Source organism: Teleopsis dalmanni, chromosome 1 (assembly GCF_002237135.1).
Source record: "Teleopsis dalmanni isolate 2A chromosome 1, ASM223713v2, whole genome shotgun sequence".
Lineage (NCBI taxonomy): Eukaryota > Metazoa > Arthropoda > Insecta > Diptera > Diopsidae > Teleopsis > Teleopsis dalmanni.
This window is the reverse complement of record NC_051846.1, coordinates 105,340,870-105,363,326: the sequence shown is the minus strand read 5'-3', so window position 1 is coordinate 105,363,326 and position 22,457 is coordinate 105,340,870.

Sequence of the window (22,457 nt, the reverse complement as noted above, 5' to 3'; positions counted from 1 at the left end):
AATAATAATAAACGGCAGTATAAGTTTAATAAATTTATGTAGAATTTCATCTATTCCAATAGCGTTTGACTTAATTTTCATGACATTGTTAAAGACAGTTTCTTCACTCACATACAAAGTCAAAAATGCGTTCGGAGGAAACACTCTCAAGTTCAGGGAAGACCGGAGCAACGTTCAATCTATCTCCTATAGGAACAAAGAAATCATTTAAAATGTTAGGATCAATGCTACATACATTTCTTGAGCTATTAACCACCCCTAGAGCTCTGATGTTGCTCCAAAGTGATTTTGTAGGTAATGAGGTATCTAGTTTAGATTTAATGAACCTAGATTTAGCAAGATAAATAGCCATTCGAGCCAAATTTCGAGCTGCTTTAAACCGCGTCCAGTTAAAAACATTCGGATATCTTTTCCACACTGCATACTTCCTATTTCTCTTGTTTATCATACGTTTGATGTCAGTACTGAACCATGGACATGAAGAACTTTTAACATGTATAGTACGATACGGAATATACTGATGCAAATAATTAATAATTATATTGCTTAAGACTGTCAATTTGTCATCAACTGAAGCACCAAACCAGTAATTACTCCAGTCAACAGTGCTAAGATCACGACATAATAATTAAGTATCAACTGATTTAAAATCCCAGAAAGAAAATTGAGAGGGATTGACATTTCTCGTTACACAATAAACTAAGGTAGTAAATAGTAAATCATGATCGGAAACAAACGAAATCTGATCAAATAACAACACTTTGGTCAGATCAGACACTATCATTAAGTCGAGGAGACTTGGGCGTACATTATTACTATATCTAGTAGGCACGGTATTATTCACAATGCTTAAACCAACCATAGCTATAAGGTCATTCAGTGCAGATACTTTAGCATTGCTCAAAAGAATATCGATATTAAAATCGCCAAATATGGCAATAAAATCAAAATTGACAGCAATAGGAAGGAGGGATTCAAAAAGAGGACCACTACAGTACCTTTTGCTGGGGTTATAAGCACATGTAACTAGAATTTTATGACTACCTAAATAAATATATACCAGGGTTCAGAAAAACACTGTGCTGTGCACAAAAATGCAAAACACCACGCACAAATGTTGTGCGATTCTAAAATTTCACACCACAAATGTGGTGTGCGAAAATTTTTGTGCACATCTTAAGTGCACATCTTGTGTGCACAAACGAAACGCACATTTCACACGAGTGTGGTGGAGTGAAATAAAACTCGCACACGCATTCGGTGTTTGTGCCGAAGTTATTTCGCACAGCACATTGTGTGTGCGGCAGCCAACTTGCCCTCGCACACAACGTGTGCAGAAAAGAATACGAGAAGCACATTTTGTGTGCAGGCTCGAAAATAAAAATGCACCCAAATGTGCGGAGACGAAATGTCTACTGCACGTTTGTGTAAAATGATGATTTAAAAGCGCACAATATTATGACAAATATCGCAGCAAAATAGTACGGAAAACTGATTTGTATTAATTTTGGTCTTAATGCGAAATATTTTATTGAAGAAATAATTTTGTATTTATATTTTAATTTTGAATTTATTATTAGATTTACATTTATTGCTTATATTACTTATTTTTTTAAGGTTTATTAATTTAAAATATGGGAATAAAGTTAATTTCACAATGTACTTGAAAACTTTGTTATATTAAATAGGTACATGAATTTAATAGAGAAAGAGTATTTGTTTCGAAATGTTATAAGTAAAGAGGATCGGTTCTACGGATCGTACTTTGAAAAAATTAAATATATCAATTTTGGACTACTTCATAAAATTTTATTTAATAGTAAGTTGTACACTAAGATTCGTTAGTAAAGTTATAAAAAGCAAATTAAATATTTTTTACAACAACATGAATTAATTTTGTTATTAGATTTCAATTAATTTTTTATCTTTAATTACAGCTTAAATTTAACAAAGTTATTGAAATAATTTTATAATTTAATATCTTAATTTCTTATTATAAAATATATAATTTTTATTACAACTTTTTTTGAAATAAATTTTCATTTAATCTTATTAATAACATTGCTGAAATATTTTTTTCACTTAAATTATATCTCTGCTTACTTATCACAGTAGAAAGGGCGCTAAAATCCTGCTACCTGTTCAAGAAAATATTTTCTTAATCTTTCGCGTTTTTTAATGAATGTTAGATACTCTACCTATATGAATACATATTTCTGGAGAAGAAAAATATCTATTTGTGGCCCTCCCGTATTATCTTTTTTAAACTGTTGCAAAATTTATTAAACAAATACACCAATACCAATACCTGCTACCTGTTCAAAAAAAATATTTTCCTAATCTTTCATATTTTTTGGGCATAAAAAAATCTTCCTAAAATATGTTTTTATTTTTTTTTAAACTGGTGCAAAACTTTCCAAACAAATACTTTAAGTTCACTTACTATATTTGCATTTAAAAATGCACAAAGTAATATACAAAAAACTAATATTTTAAGTTAAAATACAAATAAGGTTAAGACAGTTATAATTTTTAGTTTACATTAATTAACAAAAATAATTATTTTAAATATTTGTTAATTTATGCAATTTTTAACATAAATTACGATCCCAACGAACGCAAATATCAATTTTTTCAAAATTTGCAACAAAATAATATTTTCTATTTCAAACAAAATTGTGAAGTTCCTGTAATTTTTTCCACCCTTGGGTGCAAGCGCAAAATCGCACATTTGTGCACGTTTGTGCATCGCACATTTGTGCACATTTGTGCACGTTTGTGCAGTCGCACATTTGTGCAAACGTAATATGAGCAGCACACTCGTGTGCAAAGAGAATTTTTTGTCGCACAGTGCGGTGCGAGCATAAAATTTTCTCGCACATCTGATTGTGCACATTTTTAAAAATCAGTCACACAGCACAAATGTGTGTGCACGAATCTGTGTGCACAATCATCGCTTTGTGCGATGTGAAATTTAAAATCGCACAACAAATTTGAGTGCGTGCATTTTTTTTCTTAACACCACAAATGTGCGTGTGCATATTTTAAAAATAATTTCCACTCTCACAGTGCAGTGTGCGATTTTGTGCACCACATTCCGAACTCTGATATATACACATATAAATTCAATTTCATTTTCTTCAGATACACAGATCAAATGACTTTTTAAATATGATTTACAATAAATAGCAACGCCGCCATCCAATTTATGTTTCCTATCATGTCGAAATAAAACAAAGTCGTTTATAGATAGGTATGAACTATCAAGATGGAAGTCAAACCAAGTCTCAGAAATGCAGATAACATCTACTTTGCTGTCTTCGAAAACAGCTCTTACATGATCTAATTTTAAGCCAGAAAGACTTCTCGCATTAAAATGAACTATATTAATACCACGTTGTTGTTTACAAAACATATTGATTAAAGTTTTATCTTCCATGATTAATAATTAGTATTTTCTGCTTCTAGTTTAACTCTCCGCTGTAACGTCTTACAAATAATATCTCTGCAATCATGATCCGTACTCAGCTCACGAAGCTTAAGGTGGCTATTATGAAATGTCTACCGATAGACAATAGACATTTGTCTACCGAGTCGATTGGTAGGCAAATTTGTAAGTTTCAGGTAATAGGTAATTTGTAAATTCAGTAAGTTTTTGATCACAATACTCTTGCCTCCCTTCACTAAAATGTTTTCAATATTATCTAGGCCCCTAGACTATTAAGCTCAATCATAATTTTGTCCCACATTGGTCTGAAATGTGTCTTATTGCAAATGCCTTTCTTTTTTCCATATTTGCAACAATATTTTTTCCAATATTTGCAACAAGTTTTGCTATCTGCTTTTTATTGCTCCTCAATTTTTCCCTACAACAAAATTTATTAATTTTATTATTTCTTAATTTTTTGTAAATACATCATTCGTTGAAAAATATATCTGAGAAATTTGAAAAATGCTTGCGTATGTTGAAAATATTTGAATAAATATATATAAATAAATAACAAAACAAAACAAAAGTGCAACAATCATTATTCTCAATATACATATAACACTACACTTGAAATCAAATATATTAAATATATATTATATTATATTAAATCTAAATGAATTATTACTAACTATTAAATTAGTAATACTCAAGTTATATTAAATTTATATGTTAAATTGACTATATAAAGCGTTTTAACAGCATATATTTTATACGATCGACAAGCTTCTACTGCTCAAATGCAGTAGAGAAATTTTTCTATCACTGATAGAAAAACTTCTATCGGTTTGCACTTCATAATACCAAAATTTGATTTTGTCTATCAGCAGTAGAAATTTTTCTACTGTCTATCAGCGATACACAATTCATAATAGGCACTTAACAGTTTTTTTTGCCTTAACACAATTAACACATTTTGAAAACATTTTTGCACTCCTTATGAGTATGCCCAGTCTCACTACATTTAGCACATACATTGTCAATTTCTTTGCATACACTTGCTTTATGATTAAAGCCCCAGCATTTATAACATCTCATAACATTTAAATGCTCATAAACGATGCACCTTTCCCACCTGATATTAATTCTACGATCTTTCATAACTTGTTTGAAAGCTTTACCGTCTAATTCAATTATGGCGTTAAATGTATTCTTTTTTTTATAAGATTCGTATACTTTTAAAACTTTTAGGTGTTGGAGCGAGATACTATTTTGATTTTTTATTGCGAGAAGTAAACTGTCGCCATCTAACTGTTCACTCATTCCTGAGATAAGCACTTTTGGATTACGCAATGAAGGAGTTTCAATGACGTATTGATCACTTAGTTTTTTCTTAATATCATTAGCAAGGATTTCACGTTCTTTAGAGTTAATACACTTAATAGTTACTCTGCCATCATGCCTAGTCTGAAATTCGTTAACTTCAACATTTAGCTGAGTTGGGTTAATTTTATTTTTTAAGTCTTTTTTTGTCTCTTCACTCTGTTGTTTATTTAAGGGTTTCACAGTAATTGGTACATTAGCTTTGATACCCATTTTTAGCTTAGCAGCAAAAGTATCTTTATTTTCAATCATGTTTATATTCTTAGATGTATTCATAGCTAGTTCATCATTCTGTTTTTTAATAACATCAGATAACAATGTAATTTTTTGTTCAAGCCCATTAAATTTGTTTTCATATGATTTTTGGACCTCAACAAGTGATTTAATCCTATCACCATATTTTGACTCTATAGCTTTTAATAAGCATTTAATTTCATTTTCGTTAACTTTTAAGGCCTTTTTAAATTCATTTTTATATTCATTAAGACAATTATTATTTTTGGTCACACTATCATTAATTTCTCTAAGAGAAAAGTCAACATTGTGTATATATTGTAAGCAATCATCACAAATAAATTGAATCATTTTGTTATTAAGGCTATTAATATGTGATTGTTACACACCACAACATTTAGTTGCAATGTGATATGCTTTCCCACATACACCTTCACAAACTAAACCAGACTCTCCACGTATAGTAGAACGGCACTTATTGCACTCTCTCATTATAAATCAAAATATATTTATTTTTCTTTTTAATCAAATATAATATTACTTATTATTAAAGTTATTTATAAATTTTTGAAAACGTTTATCAACACTAATTCACGCGCTTCTTAGTTCGCGCTTTATAATAATTATTGCTGTCTTTATCAGCTGATTTTAAATCAAAACAAAACAATTGCAATTATTATTTTTAAAAAAACAAAAGATTTAGTGTATTTGATTCAAATTAATCAATTTAAAATGTATAAAAACACAAATAATCACACCCGTTGGTGTAATTTTCCACCATTATCGGCAAGTATTTGAATTGTAAAAAATTTTGAGCACAATAGTTGATATAATAAAATTTTAATACAGATTTAAAAAGGAAAAAAAGCAGAGCGCCGCCACAACAGGACATAACACGCAATTGGATACCATAAAAAAAAATGAAAAAAAAAAAAAATTTTTTTTAATTTCTTTATAAATTAAAAATGGCATTACCAGTTAACTTTTGTATGTTTTTACGATCATATAACGCAGAACGTCATTTTTATGTAAAATTTGAAGATTATATCTCATCACTTCACTGCATAAAAGCTGGAGTGTCGCAGGGTAGCGTATTAGGTCCCTTATTATATTTAATGTTTACGCATGACTTACCAGCAAACTCTAATATCTTTACTGGAACATTTGCAGATGATACGGCAATCTTAGCTACTTCAAAAAACTCAAAAACCGCTTCTTTGATGCTACAAGCTTTTCTCGATGACATTTCAATTTGGCTTAGGCGTTGGCGTATAAAAGCAAATGAGTCCAAGTCATCTAATGTCACTTTCACACTAAGAAGAGTAACTTGTCCGGAAGTAAAGCTCAACAATATTGTTGTATCACAAACAACTGCTTCAAAATACCTCGGAATTCATCTAGACAGAGGTCTAATTTGGAAAACGCATATATTCAACAAAAGGAAATCCTTTGGTATTTAATTAAGAAATATGTCTTCGTTGCTCAACCAACACTCCTCTCTTTCTCTGGAAAATAAAATCATTCTCTACAAATGTGTTTTGAAACCTGTTTTGTCATATGGCATCCAACTGTGGGGAACAGCTTCAAATTCAAATACTGAAATATTACAAAGACTAAGACTCTGCGAATGATAGCGAACGCTCCGTGGTATATCACAAATTCACAAATTCATCGTGACCTTAATATACCAGTAGTTAAGGAGGAAGCGAAAAGCATCGCTGCCGCATACGATAATCGTATTAGATGGCATTCAAACAATTTGTACAACTGAAATAAACATTTATAGCGATGTTTTAAAGGGGACATACGCAGCACGACTATCATTTATGTTAATAATGTTATTAAAAAGTTGTAAAATATCGGATTAGTTTTAGATAGAACACAATTATATATAACATATATAAAAAAAAAAAAGCTTTCGCTTTTTATTAAGAACCATAATGTATCGGTCTATGCCAGTCTGGATGAGTGCATCAGCGGACTTTACTTCGTTTGTTGTCATAAACTGCTCAGTCAACGGTGTTTGTGGATTTTGTTTTAATTACTTCAAAGTTTTTATCATCACTTACTGATTTCCTACGTATGCGGGGAGGAGTTCGGTGTAGACTCATTTTCTAATTTATGTACATACGTATGTACAAATACCACTAGTAATTATCGTTTAGCGTCTCTTTCGCTTATTTTATATTTACTTTTGGTTTGGAAGTTGAACTTCAATTTTTAACAATATTTGGTTATTTAAAATTACACAATTACACGATATAAAATTTAAAAGAAAACAAAAATTTTGTAGTAGATTAATTGTTTTGCAACACTATGTGCGCATATGAATTTGAATTTAATGCTGTCTCTATCAGCTGTTTACAAGTGTGAAAGAAATAAAGCAACACAGAGTTAACCGCGCGTATTTTTGCAAATACAGAAAATTTAGCAAATTTTTGATAAATATAATTAATTATTTTAAGTAAATGAGCGGAAGTGAAATATTAATTAATATCAACTTAAAATGTTTTATGTCGCGCTTGCAAATTTCTCTGCACTTAATTTGTTTTCTGAAACGAATAAGGCTTTAATATTAAGAAAATAAACACATCGCACAAAAACGCGACCGTACGCTTTTTGAAAAAAAAGAAAAAAGGGAAAAGTTTTGAAAAAAAACTGAAAAGAGAAAAAAAAAAGTGAAAAGGATACTGACAGCACTGACAGACAGAGCGTATCATCTACTGCTCTTAAGATCACTAGAGGTGATTTCTACTACTCAATACTTATTTACTACTTCAACATCTTCTATTGTCTTTTGTTCAAATTTTGAACTAATCTTATATACTTAAATTTATGCAAAAATCTAAAGTTCGACCTTAGAACTGCCACAATTACCTCATTAGGTTTTTTCATAATTTCATAATTTATTTTGCTAAATTCGCAAAGTTTTCATTTTTTAAAGAAGTTTTGTAATTTTTCCGAATTCAATATTTTCAAAGTCATTCATATCATGACACCGATTATTTAGCAAACACTAAAAATTAATATTTCTTATCGTCGAACTGACAGACTGGTGTTTTGGCTTAGTCAATATCGATCAAGATGCAAATAACTTTTCCTACTTTTATGAAAATGTTCGATCAACTAAGATACTATACATATTTTACGGAAAAATTAAAAAGCAGTAAAGTTAAATAAAATAATTATTTTACTCACAGCAATATACTGGTCACTGCATCTTTGAGTTTATCCATTGACTCTTGATATTTACCGCACCATTGAAATTTCTCTCCTTTTCTTAGAAGCTTGTTCAGAGGCAGTGCCAATGTAGCTATTCCTGCTAGAAATTTTCGGTAACAATTTACGAGACCTAGAAAGATTTGTAATTGTTTTATGTTTTTCAGAGTTGGAATTACTTTTACACACTCTGTTTTCCCAGGACTAGGTATAACACAATATGATGAACACTTATGACCCAAGTATACCATCTATTATCTCAGATACTGACATTTCTCTGTTTATAACTTAAGATTATTATTCCGGATAACATCTAAAACCCTCCTTAGTTTACTTTCATGATCTGCATTATTGCTCTCATATACTACTATATCGTCTAAATAGACAAAACAGGCTATTCCTTGTAGTCCCGTTAATACACGGATCATAATTCTTTGAAATGTGCTAGGTGCCCCTGTTAACCCGAACGGCATGCGTTTGAACTCAAAATGTCCTCAACTAAGACCTGATGGTAACCACTCTCCAGATCTAACGTAGAGGAACATCGACTTCTGCATTTTTTTAACTTGTTCATCAATCTCCTTTTTATGGCTTTCTGGCAGCCTGCATTGTCTTATATTCACTGGCGCCTGTTCTGGGAGAGTCGGTATTTCATGTTTTAAAACCGTGATAAATGACAAATCATCGTCTTCCAAATAAAATATACCATTGCATTCCTTGATAATTTTGTCTAAAAATTCCTTTTTTTCTCTGTTCAGATTCGTATTCGTACTGACTAATTTCTCTAATTTGATTATACTGTTAGCCTATGTTTTTGTTGACCGGATCCAAACACGTGAGGTTCCATAGCTCATCTCTTCCTAATAAACCATCCCCAGGCAAATTATTTCTTCCCGGCAGCGCATGTAAAGTAAAGTTTAAACTATTATAACCTTCTAGTTTTATGTGTAATGTTCCTTGGATGTTTGCTGAGTCTCCAAATGCGCCTACTAATGTTTTCGATTTTGTTGAATCAATTTTTGTTGGTAGGTTGACCAAATTTGTGTCTGCTCCTGAGTCACAAATAACACTAATCCACCTTTTACCGCTGCTTGGCAAGATATTATTATATGTGAATCATCCGTTAAACCATTAACGATCCTTGACTCTTTAAAATTGCTCCTCACTATTCCTTTTTCTTTAACTTTATTATCGACGTTATCAAAAACGTACTCCTGCACAGAAAGCATTAAACTTTTGCTTTTCAACGCATCTGATAAATGTATTCTCTGCTTCAAATCTGTTTTCTTTATTTTCTTTTCCTTTTTCTCGAGGGTAAAAATTTCCGATTCTGTCTCAACTTTCATTTTATAATTATTATACTTATTTGTGGCTTTTATGATACTGTTGTTCGCTAATTTGTTACTATTACTGCTTTATTTCCGGCTTTCCAGTCTATTGGCCTTAACTGGGTCGCCAAGAGTTGCCCTGCTGTCTACCTGTCCGTTGGGGGCAATTTCTTGCTACATGACCCGGTTGACTACACTTAAAACAATGAATCTCGGTTGCAGTTGGTTGTCCTTTAGTTACGGAGAATGCCTAGTGAACCTAGTGTTACATTGGGTAATAATGTTCGCACAGGCGCGTCGTCTCTGTGGCCTGATGGTTTCGTATTCCGACAAAATTTGTTTACTGTATGCCCTTTGATTTTGCAAACCTTGCCTAGCCTTGAAAAACATTCGACTGAATGGCCCGGTTTGTTATAGAAACTACAGACAGATCTGGGTTTCTGACTCTAAACAACACTCTCACTCTTGCACCTTGATCCTCTTTCGTGACTAAATGCATTATAGTCACTACAATAAGGTGCATTCCCGCACAGCACAGCACAGTCCTTCCGAAAGTGACCTACAGTTTCACAAAAAAAACATTTCATCAAAGAGTTCTGATTTTAACTCATCATGTGAATATTTGAAAATGGACTACCAAATAGATCTTCCGTGTTCTCTGCTCTCCTAATTATGCTATCTAAATTGTCTTCTTCATGTCCCACAAAATAATATCTGATTGATTTATCCAATAATTCCTTAAAGAAACGACGAACCGCAAATATCCTATAGTCGCTAAGCTGTGAGACCGAATGACCCACAGTCCATTGTGCATTAATGAGGTTCTTCACTTCTGTAAAAAGTGTTTCAATTCTACCCCCAAATTAACTAACATGTTCATATGCTTTTCCGCATACGTTGCCAGGTCCTCTTTTATTTGTATTAACGGGCACCGCTTCAGATAGATTCTTTTCACAGCGTCACATAAGTCATTTATTGTCGTAAACTATCTCCCCGCAATATTTTCGTAGGCAGCCCCTACCAACCCCTGTTTTATACAGCTTATCTGCTGTGAACTGCTTTCTTGTGGTAAAGCCTCAACTACTAAATCGCAGCCCACTACAAACTTATATATCTCTGCACGCAAATCAGGACCGTCTGTCCCAGAGAAATACAGCACAACATTTCTCACTACCTCCATTATTGCTGTAATCGTTGTATTCTTTGCCGAAACTTTAGCGTCGTTTGACACTTGTATACCACTTCCCTAGTTACTGGTTTTGATCTAAAGCAAGAATCCAACTGTATTTCGATGTACATCCTCCTCCGCTATACTTTGGTTCAGTATCTTATCCACGTCTCCTTCCCTTACTCCTTTATTTTTGAGTGCCTTTTCTAAACACACGACCTGTTGCTCAGAATCTTGCAATAAATTCATTACAACTCTTGCGCGCTCATTAAGTTCTTCACATTTGTATTTAAGACCTTCCATTGCCTGTGTCAGCTCTGCAATTTTATTAACCGTTTCAAGGGACCTAATATCTTTTATGTTCTCTATCTGTTCTTTTAAGAATACTATTTCCTCTATCTTTGACAATCTTTTCCTGCGTATGATATCCTTCGTTAACTCTACGAATTTTTTATCCACACTTAATTCTAACAACTTTTCCCACGTTTGCAACCTAGTGCTATCCAAATATCTTTTTAACACTGTGAGCTCGTGATTAAGTAAACCGACCCTTTCTTCTATCAAGATTTTTCCGCTGTGTTCAAAAATGTTGAACGGATAATCCTACCTCAATACATTTAAATAAAAACGACAAAAATATATAAACAAATATTTGACAATTATTCAATTGTTTAATTGTTCACATACTTTTTAATTGTTCACAAACGTTTTGAACTTTAGATAAATATAGTAAATCCAAAATTAAATTTTAATTGTTTTTAAATATTTCAAATACATATATTATAATTATGTAAAAGTTTTTAGTAAAACAGGAGGGAGAAAAAATTAAGAAAATGTCTTTCACATTAAATATTATTTAAACATTATGTCAATTGATATTTTTATAAAAAGTTAGTTTGGAATTTGTTTTGTGTGAAGCTCTGTTTTACTAAATTGACTCCTAGTAAATACTAGTTCTTTGTAATACACCAAATATAATAAGTATAGTTTCTCCAATTTTAAAAGTTCGTTTCATTTTTTACAAAATCCTAAGATTCGAATAATCACGCAGGCGATTACGTAACAATATATATATATATATATTTTACAATATATTAAGTTATATGGGTCATTCTTTTACAAACCGGACACCTTTTTGACCTCATCACCTCCGATTTGGCTGAAATTTTTTTTATGAGCTCCTTTCATAAAATAAGAAGACCCGTATTTCGGGAAAAAATTTTGTAATTTTTTCCTAGGAGATATGGACCCATGGGGTTTTGAGAATTGGCATTGTAGACACATTTTCAAATGGCTATATCTCAAGTTCTATAAAAGGTAGAAATTTTATTGCGTTTTAAAGATAATTGGTTGAACTTTTAAGAAATTGTTTAAACAATTAAGATTGTTTATATTTAAGTACTAATATTAACCGTTAAATTTCAAAAAAAAAGATATCTCATTACGGTACGCAACATTTTTCATTTTTTATATTTTATTTAGATTAAGTTTAAATTTTACTAAGAAATAAAAATTTTCATGATGGCACCAATTTTTATAAATTTTTAAAACTTTTTTTTTCTCATAAAACACATCAAACACATGCATGCTATATTTACATTCAATGAATTTTCAAAAAATATACTACAAATATTCTTATATAATAGTTTTGATTTCTATTAGTAATAAAATTGTACATAAAACTCAAAAATTTCAGGACGATATTGTCGTTGGAAGTACTTTTAAAAAATTTATTTATCCTTCACATCACTCGAAACACATACACACGATTTTTCAGTAAAAAAAAAACAGAGGAATACGTCACACAAATTTTTCATTTTTACTTTTAATTCCAATTAAACAATAAATTCTTCTTCGAAAATAAATATTTCCAGTGTGATATTGCTTCCAGAAGTAATTTAAAAAAATTTATTTATCAGGTGTCCTTCATGTTACTCATACGCACCATAATACCATTGAATCAATTTTCCAAGAAAAGTGACACAATATTCACATTTTAAATTAGTTTCGCATCATCTCTATTTTTAAATTATGAATTTTAACATAATTAAACCGTTTTATGAACTTTTTCTTATATTGATGAGTTTAAAAATTAATTAGTTCCACACTAGCTGAACTACCTGTATAACTGCAGCACATAAGTACACCCACCTTCTATGGTGAGTGTTATTCTGCTTCAGTTGGAAAAATTCTTTAAGCAGGTAAGAACTGTAAACAATTTGAAATGGAGTGTCTAGGTACTCCTATCTTTAAAAGATCCAGTATCAAATTGGGTATAAAATGTTAAGTAAGTCTGATAAATTTTCAGGTTCTGTTTTGAAAGCGAACAAACAAGTAAGAACATTTAAATAATGGCAAAAGTTGAAAAAAATAAATTGCATCTACGGCCATTCAATGACTTAAAATGTTTCAATCCGCTGAAGTTAAAAATACATCCAAGAAAGGCCAAAGTAAGGCAAGTTTCAGATAGTAGCCTGCGTATGTTGGGGATGCCTAGGACCAAAAAAAATATGGGGAAAAAATATGTAACAGTTGCCGAATGAGACTGGCGATGAGAGCAAAAAAAATAAGAACAATGAAGGAGCTATATCGGAAAACAACAGCCAGTCATCGAGCGAGGAAAATATTCAACTATCAAGTAATAGCAGTTCGGCTACATACGAAACTGAAGTCAGAAAAAGTGCTATTAGTCCATTAAATAAAGCACTCTCTCTAATAAGCTATACCCCAATTACATCGAGAAAACTTAAACAACAGGAATATAAAAATGAAAAAATAAAGGATATAACTGAAGCGATTAAACATAAAATTTTCAACATTCCTCCCGATGAGTCCAACAATAGCGATGAAGAAGATGACCTTGCATCAATTTTAAAAAATTTACAGGAAAAATTCAATGGCACAGCAGATAGGACGATGAAAATAAAAATATTGAGTGTGGTACATAATTGGTCTTTTCGAAGAATCACAACTCACTTTCCAAACACTACAAAGCATATGATTACTGTAGCTAAAAAACTTGCTTCAGAAAAAGGAATCTTAGAAGACCCACATCCAAAAAGCCACCCATCGTTAGAAAAACATGTAACCGATGCAGTTTTAAATTTTTACGAATGTGATGAAAACAGTCAAATAATGCATGGGAAAAAGGACTGCGTATCCGTAAAAATTGACGGGAAGAGGACACAAATGCAAAAACGGCTCAGTCTAAGCAATCTAAAGGAGTTGCATACTCTTTTCAAACTCAGCCATCCGGACCTCAAATGCAGTTTTTCAAAATTTGCAGCTTTACGACCACAACATTGCGTTCTTGCAGAAGCAAGTGGTACACATTCAGTTTGTGTATGCTCCATTCACGAAAATGTACGATTAAACCTTAAAGAGAAATGCTGCAAGAGCTAGTCTTCAACGAATACATAATCCAATTCAAACACCAAAGGGCTAACGAATGTTTACCAAATGTTGTGTGCCATTTCTCAACATCAAAAGACTATGAAGCTGAAGAAAATAAGATTAAACACCGTTTCGAAGCAGCTACATCAGTTAAAGGCACATTAAAATATTACTGCTTTATTCCTAATTCGAAAACGATATTAATGGCAAAAATATTTTCTTCTGCAGACATTACAGATTATGTATCAATAATGAAATGATTATTAATAAAATCAATACAAAAACTTAAAATAAATATTTTGTTTATAGTTCTTTACAGTTTATCTCCATATAGAATTGTTTACAGTTTATTTCCTATAACAATTCGTACCTGCTTAAAGAATTTTTTCAACTGTGTAATTATGTGCTGCAGTTATACAGGTAGTTCAGCTAGTGTGGAACTAATTAATTTTTAAACTCATCAATATAAGAAAAAGTTCATAAAACGGTTTAATTATGTTAAAATTCATAATTTAAAAATAGAGATGATGCGAAACTAATTTAAAATGTGAATATTGTGTCACTTTTCTTGGAAAATTGATTCAATGGTATTATGGTGCGTATGAGTAACATGAAGGACACCTGATAAATAAATTTTTTTAAATTACTTCTGGAAGCAATATCACACTGGAAATATTTATTTTCGAAGAAGAATTTATTGTTTAATTGGAATTAAAAGTAAAAATGAAAAATTTGTGTGACGTATTCCTCTGTTTTTTTTTTTACTGAAAAATCGTGTGTATGTGTTTCGAGTGATGTGAAGGATAAATAAATTTTTTAAAAGTACTTCCAACGACAATATCGTCCTGAAATTTTTGAGTTTTATGTACAATTTTATTACTAATAGAAATCAAAACTATTATATAAGAATATTTGTAGAATTTTTTTTGAAAATTCATTGAATGTAAATATAGCACGCATGTGTTTGATGTGTTTTATGAGAAAAAAAAAGTTTTAAAAATTTATAAAAATTGGTGCCATCATGAAAATTTTTATTTCTTAGTAAAATTTAAACTTAATCTAAATAAAATATAAAAAATGAAAAATGTTGCGTACCGTAATGAGATATCTTTTTTTTTTGAAATTTAACGGTTAATATTAGTACTTAAATATAAACAATCTTAATTGTTTAAACAATTTCTTAAAAGTTCAACCAATTATCTTTAAAACGTAATAAATTTCAAGTTTCTACCTTTTATAGAACTTGAGATATAGCCATTTGAAAATGTGTCTACAATGCCAATTCTCAAAACCCCATGGGTCCATATCTCCTAGGAAAAAATTACAAAATTTTTTCCCGAGATACGGGTCTTCTTATTTTATGAAAGGAGCTCATAAAAAAAATTTCAGCCAAATCGGAGGTGATGAGGTCATTTTTTGCCAAAATCCGTCCGGTTTGTAAAAGAATGACCCATATATAAGTTATATATTTTTAATTTTTTTTTCAATTTCATTGCATTGTAACAAGAAAAATACATTACATTATTATTTTAAACATAGGAAGTTTTATAATATTTTCCACAATTCTTCAAAGTAAGACTTAACTTCATCACTCAAGCTTTGAACAACGACTTCTGACTCGTTCTGAACTTCCCACCCACGTTTTCACCTTTGGGAAACAGTGAAAATATTGATCATGTGCGTAATGCATGATCGGAAATTTCCAAAAGGTGTCACTCTTTTTTATTTATTATTCATATTATTACCTCTTTTGTAGTACTGCTCATGTGCACGGTTGTGACTTGAAAATTTTTTCCTGTACCAAAATTGGTTTAAAAAGGTACCATCTTTAAAAAAAGGTCCAAAATTTTTTTGGACCTTTTTATTTTTTCGACCTGTGTTTTTCATAGTGTTATAAATGAACAAAATATAAAATAGTGCAAAGTTGATTTATAAAAAAAATTATTTGGAAATATCCACAATAAAGTTGGGTCGTCAAAAATGTACCATTTTTTAAACATGAGTACCAAAAACGAAAAAAAAAGTACCAATTTTGGTACTAAAGTACCATAAGTGGCAACCGTGCTCATGTGTATCTTTTCATGTTCTTATGAGTGTTACGCTCTCGGAGTGTATTAGTGTAAGAATTATAATAACGAAATGTAAAGTCAGTTTGACTGGACACTCGTCAGTACGAAGACGTATTTTTTTAAACTCGGATTCTGACAAATTCAGAAGTGGGATTTAGAATAAAGAACGCAACTAGTAATGATTTTCCGCCGGTAAAGGAAAGAGATTTGAAAACGCAATTGCATTAACATAATGAACAGGAGAAACAAAATGTCGCCGGTGTCAATAAGGCAAACGAAAACACCACAGTTTTGGAATTGACAGTCGAAGTATTGCGTCTCCAGCGGACATTTAAGTCATTAATATCAGCCTAACAAGTATTTTGTGCTGAATACTGCTCTACATGCAACAAGTCAAACTACAACAACAACAACAAATATAGTGAGTGTTTCTTTTCCTTCGATGACTGTACCTAACCAATACATGAACAAATATGCGTGTGCATCAACAAGCACAGTGTGGGCTCTGCAAGTATCACATGTAATGAATATGTCTATTGTGCTAGTAATCCCCGACTATGTGCCAAAGTCGCCGTTAATCGCGCCGAACATAACTGTAGCTGCTACGTCAGGAGAATATGCACCGTATCTGCAGAACAGACAAAATCAAACCAATTTGCGTATGCAGTATGAAACAAATATGAATTCGAATGTTGCTATGGCAATGCAGAGTCCAAACGTCGCGTTGTGATTGAAAATGGAAACTGTCAAGTGTTTTAAGTGCAACGAGAGTTTATCGGTAAACGATAAAGGCGAAAATCTAAATGAACTCGGTAAGGCGAAAACAACGCAAATGGGGTTACATCTCCAACGCCGATACAACATACCAATACCTAAACAGTGTGTCGTTGAATGAATTGTTGATAAATTATTAGAGTTAAATATTATTCGAACATCAACTTCAGAATGCTCTTATCCTATTGTTCTTGCACCAAAATCGAATGGAGAAGATCTTTTGTGCATTGACTACAGAGCATTAAATGCTGTAACGGAAAAGCAGCCATGGTCAATGCCTACAGTGGATAGTGTTCTATCAAATCTTGCGGGAAAAAATTTTTCACAACTTTGGATATGATGTCAGGTTATTATCAGATTGAAATTGCTGAATCATCGAAAAAGTTGACAACAGTCGTTACTCATAGTGCACACTATGAGTTTAACCGAATGCCATTTGGCCTCAAAAACGCTTTGAGCGTAGTTCAAAAGATGATGATGAAACTTATGGAACAGCACAAGAAGGGCTTGATAATTTAGAAGATTTTTTGAAAATTATTTGTAATGAAGGCTTGACATAACGCCTATCGAAGTGTTTTTTTATGAAAAACAGTGTATCGTTTTTAGGTCATGAAGTCGATGCGAATAGCATAAAACCTGGTCTAACGAAAACTATTGCTATAAAACAATTTCCTGTACCAAGGAATGTAACAGAAGTCAGACGGTTCTTGGGACTTACAGATTACTTCAGGAATTTGTTCAAAAATATGCGCAAATTGCTCGTCCGTTAACACAAGGCGTATTCGGTGGCTCGCAAGTACGGCAAAAAACAGCAAGTTGTTGGCCTATGCAGGCCTATACTGGCCGCAATGTATGCAAAACAACAACACTATTTTCTCTACCTCGGCCAGCATAACTATGCTGGTAACCACATCGGCCAGTAAAAAAAAATGTTACCAACGCAATAAGCGAACTATTGTGAACCTTCATTGAAAATTCCAACGAATAGTGCAATCAAATGTCAAAAATTGAGGAAATAAAAATTCAAACAGAATTCAAAAATTTGAAAAATCTTGAAAAGTAACGAAGAAATAATAAGAATGGAGAAATCGTAAGTATTAAGCACATTGAATTTTTTATTATGTTAGTTATTACCAAGTAACATTTTTTTTATTTCATTTAATTTGTAGTTTACATACGTAAAATTAATAAAACAAACATAATTTTTGAAGTTTTTCTAAAAAATTTTTTTATAGAAATATACGCAAACTATGGACCACAAAGGAAACGAAGTGTTTTCTAGAGTGCTACTTGACACGAACATTTATAACATTTAAAAAATCCATGAAATAACTTGCATTCCTCGGCCGCTGCAAAACGTTGCTTTCTTCTCCCTACATCGACAGTACCTACAAAAATTTACTTATCTTAGTGTTTTATTTTTAAATTTCCAATATTCTTACCATTCCTTTTAATTCCGTGTTCATTTTAATTTTATAATATTTTTATAAAAATATATTTGATTTATATGCACATATACAAGATTTGCTGTTTGTCAAAACAAAACATTTGACAGATTGCAACAGTGATGCCAATGACTCGCGTGGCCAACATAAGCCAACATGCATTTTTTGCCATACTTGCGAGCCACCGAAAAGGCCTACAGTTAACGAGAAAGAATATTGCTTTTAAATGCTCAAACTAATTGAATTGTTAGCTAATGAGCCGCTTTTCGGAATATATGACAATGGAGTTTAAAAGAACATAATTATTTAAAATAATGTATTATGTATTATAATAAATGTATTATAAATGTATTATAATAAATGGTTTTTAATCTAAATAAATGTGATGTTGTCGCGTAACACACTCATAAAGTAATGTAATTGCAAAATTGTCATTTATTCAGATCAAAAAAATTTAATAGTTCACTAAAATAAAAAGAAGAAAATATTAAATTATATTAATTTATTTATTTAAAAAAAAAAAAATTTGTGTGAATAAAGGATATAAATCGCGAAACATAAGACAACTAACATGCAAACACAAAGACCACTAATCTCAGTTATATAAACGTTCTATTCAATATATATTAAAAACAAAGTAACAAACATATATGTAAATTTTACAGCTCATAGCTGTTATTTAAATGTTATTAATATAAAAAAAATAAAACAAGACAAACAAACAATTGATAATTAAATTATTATACACAAAAACAAAAGAAACACGATAAAAATATATTATATAAAATCAAACAACAATGTTATAAAGTAAACGTATACAGAACGATAAATAATATTAAATGAATAATATCAATAACAATTATATCAGCACTAACTGAAAACACACATAAAAAGTGAGAAGTTCATTGAAGCAGAGTGAAAAATGGTATAAAGTAGTAATAGCGAATCGATCTACCCACAGTCATCAACTACACAGCAAGTAAATTGAAACAAGTAAAAAATTTAAAACAAAATATATAGAAATAGAAAAACTTTATTTGTTTTATATAAGAAAAAAAAAATAATGTTTTTTTAGAGGGGTTTTTGAATAGCAAAGAAAGAAATAAAGGACAAACACAAAAATTTATTTTAATTTTATTGAAGTTTGGCTGACCATACAACGCTGTTTCGAGTATTGCCAAGTACTCTTCATCAGTGGTCTTTGGAATAATCGAATTTTTATTTAATTAGTTTATAGTCCGTATATAATTTTGTTTGGACTGCAAACAAAATTAATTTAATTAGTTTTATATTGAAAAAAAAAATAAAGAATAGGCGAACCCAAAAGTTAACTTTCAATTCGTTGAACTTGTGTTTCCAAAATAAAGCTGTAGTTTATAAGCTCGTTCTAATTTAAAGCACGGAAAGTGCTTTGGTTGTTGTCACTAATTAAATAAAAATAAGTGACAATAAAACCTGGAACTTGAGCATTGAAAGTTTGTGCAGCCTTGGCTTCTTGTGGATAAACACGATTAGTCATCGCTTCTAAATTTGACAGGCACGAGTTCTAAGCCTGGCACTTGCAGTCCAAAACAAAATTATATACGGACTATAAACTAATTAAATAAAAATTCGATTATTCCAAAGACCACTGATGAAGAGTACTTGGCAATACTCGAAACAGCGTTGTATGGTCAGCCAAACTTCAATAAAATTAAAATAAATTTTTGTGTTTGTCCTTTATTTCTTTCTTTGCTATTCAAAAACCACTCTAAATTTTAATAAAGCTTCTTTGTCCCTATACAAAGAAAGTCTAGCTTTACAGCAACACAAATACTTTATTCAAAAATGTTTTTTTTATATAAAATAATATATACCTTTTATATAAAAGCTTACTTCTCCATTAAAACCAACTGTATTTAACAAACAATTATTTATTAATTATATTTCATTTACATATTTATATTTTATATATATTTTGTATTCATTCTTTAATATTATTTGGAAATGTGTGCTTCAAAAATGAATTTTGACAGGCCTCAGGCCAATGTAATTAATGAAGTGGAAGTAAAATCAGATCTAACCAATCTAAAAACCACAAATCTACTTTTACTAATTATTGTTGTTATAGTGATAGGAAAAGTTGTTTTCCAATTAATAGGGAAGTACAGAGATTCCGTTAAAAGGAAGTATATGAAAGTTTGGAAAGTATTCAAGTAATTTTAAACGTACACTTTGATAGGCTCACAACCGCACACAAAGCAGAAGCCAGGAAAATCTTTGGAGATCTCCGCAAAAAAGCCATCAAAGTTACCTTAAAGAAAGTGTTTGAAGTAACGCCCCCAAATACTTAGCACGAACGAATCAACCCTGTATAGTGACTACGCAAATAAAAATAAAAAATAACAAAATGCCATTTGAGTTCCTGAATACAGCCTCTAAAATCATACCCGATTTTGAAGGTAAACTAGAAACTCTAACGGCATTTATAGACTCATTACGTTTAGTAGAGTGTTTTGTGGAAAGTCACGAAGCTACTGCAGTAAGCTTGGTGAAAACAAAGTTAAAAGGCCACTGCAAAAACCTTTTAACCAATGAAACAACTCTCACGGCCATTATAAGCAGACTACGCAATACCATAAAAGGAGAATCGGTCGAAGTAATAACTGCAAAAATAATGAATATATATATAATAATGAATATATATAAAGCAGCAAAATAAGTCTGCAAACCTCTACACGAAAGAGATTGAAGAACTCACTAAATTTCTTGAAGGCGCCTATATTTCGGATGCAATACCCATGGAAACAGCATGCAAATATGCAACTCAAACAGCTGTTAAAGCGATGACAAAGAACTGCAACTATGAACGAGTTAAACTCGTAATGAAAGCAGGAAAATTTGACAATATGAACGAAGAGGTATCCAAATTCATCAACACTTGTACTGAAATGATTGGCCAAAATTCAGTACTTCATTATAGAAGTGTTACCAGAGCCCATAATAGAGCCTCTAATTTCCGTGCTTATAATCAAAGAGGCAGCCGATACAGGAGAACAGGCCAATATAACAACAATTATACCCATCAAAACAATAATTACAATTATAGACAAAGACAAAATGTCCGCACTATTTATCAAAACGATGATAGAACGGAAAACATAAATAATAACAAAAAAAAATGTCTTTAATATCAATTTAAGTCTAAGTAGTTTCGTCTCCACTCATACAAGTATAAAGAATGGCATATCAGCATTTCTAGTAGACACTGGTGCCGACATTTCACTAATTAAGCAAAACTCAATTTCTTTTGGTAAAATTAAAGAGCCCAATAAAACTAGCCTTAACGACATATGACATGGGGCAATAACAACGTTAGGAACCATCACCTTCGATTTTAGAGTTAGAAATACTCTAATAAAACACAATTTTCATGTCGTAGAAAACAATTTCCCAATCCTAACAGATGGTATAATAGGATTGTATTTCTTGAAAAAATACAAAAACAATTTTACGATAGAAAAGAAAATAGTCTTAACTTAGAAATAGGAAATAAAGTTTTATTAAGAAATGAAATAGGACATAAGCTAGAAAATAAATACATAGGCCCCTATGAGGTTATAAGTATAGATGATAGAAATAACTGTAGAATTAGAGCCAAGAACTTTCCCATTATTACGGTACATAAGGACCCAATTAAGATGTATAAAAATTAGGATTACAAAAACAAAAAAAAATATGCAAACAATGTAACTGTAGATAAAATATTTTAAATATATAGGTGTTGTGTATTTGTATATTTTAATTTGTCATATATGTTGTAATTTGTAAAAATAAATATAAAATATCAAATATTAATTAAATGTTAATATTATTAAATACATTAACTATGTTAAATATTAATTAAATATTAACATAATTTTGTAATTTGTAAAAATAATATACACAAATGTAAAAATATAAATTATTAATTGTTATTACATTGATCAGAATGACTTCATAATTTTACTTGCAATTATAAAGTCATTTTCCAAAAAA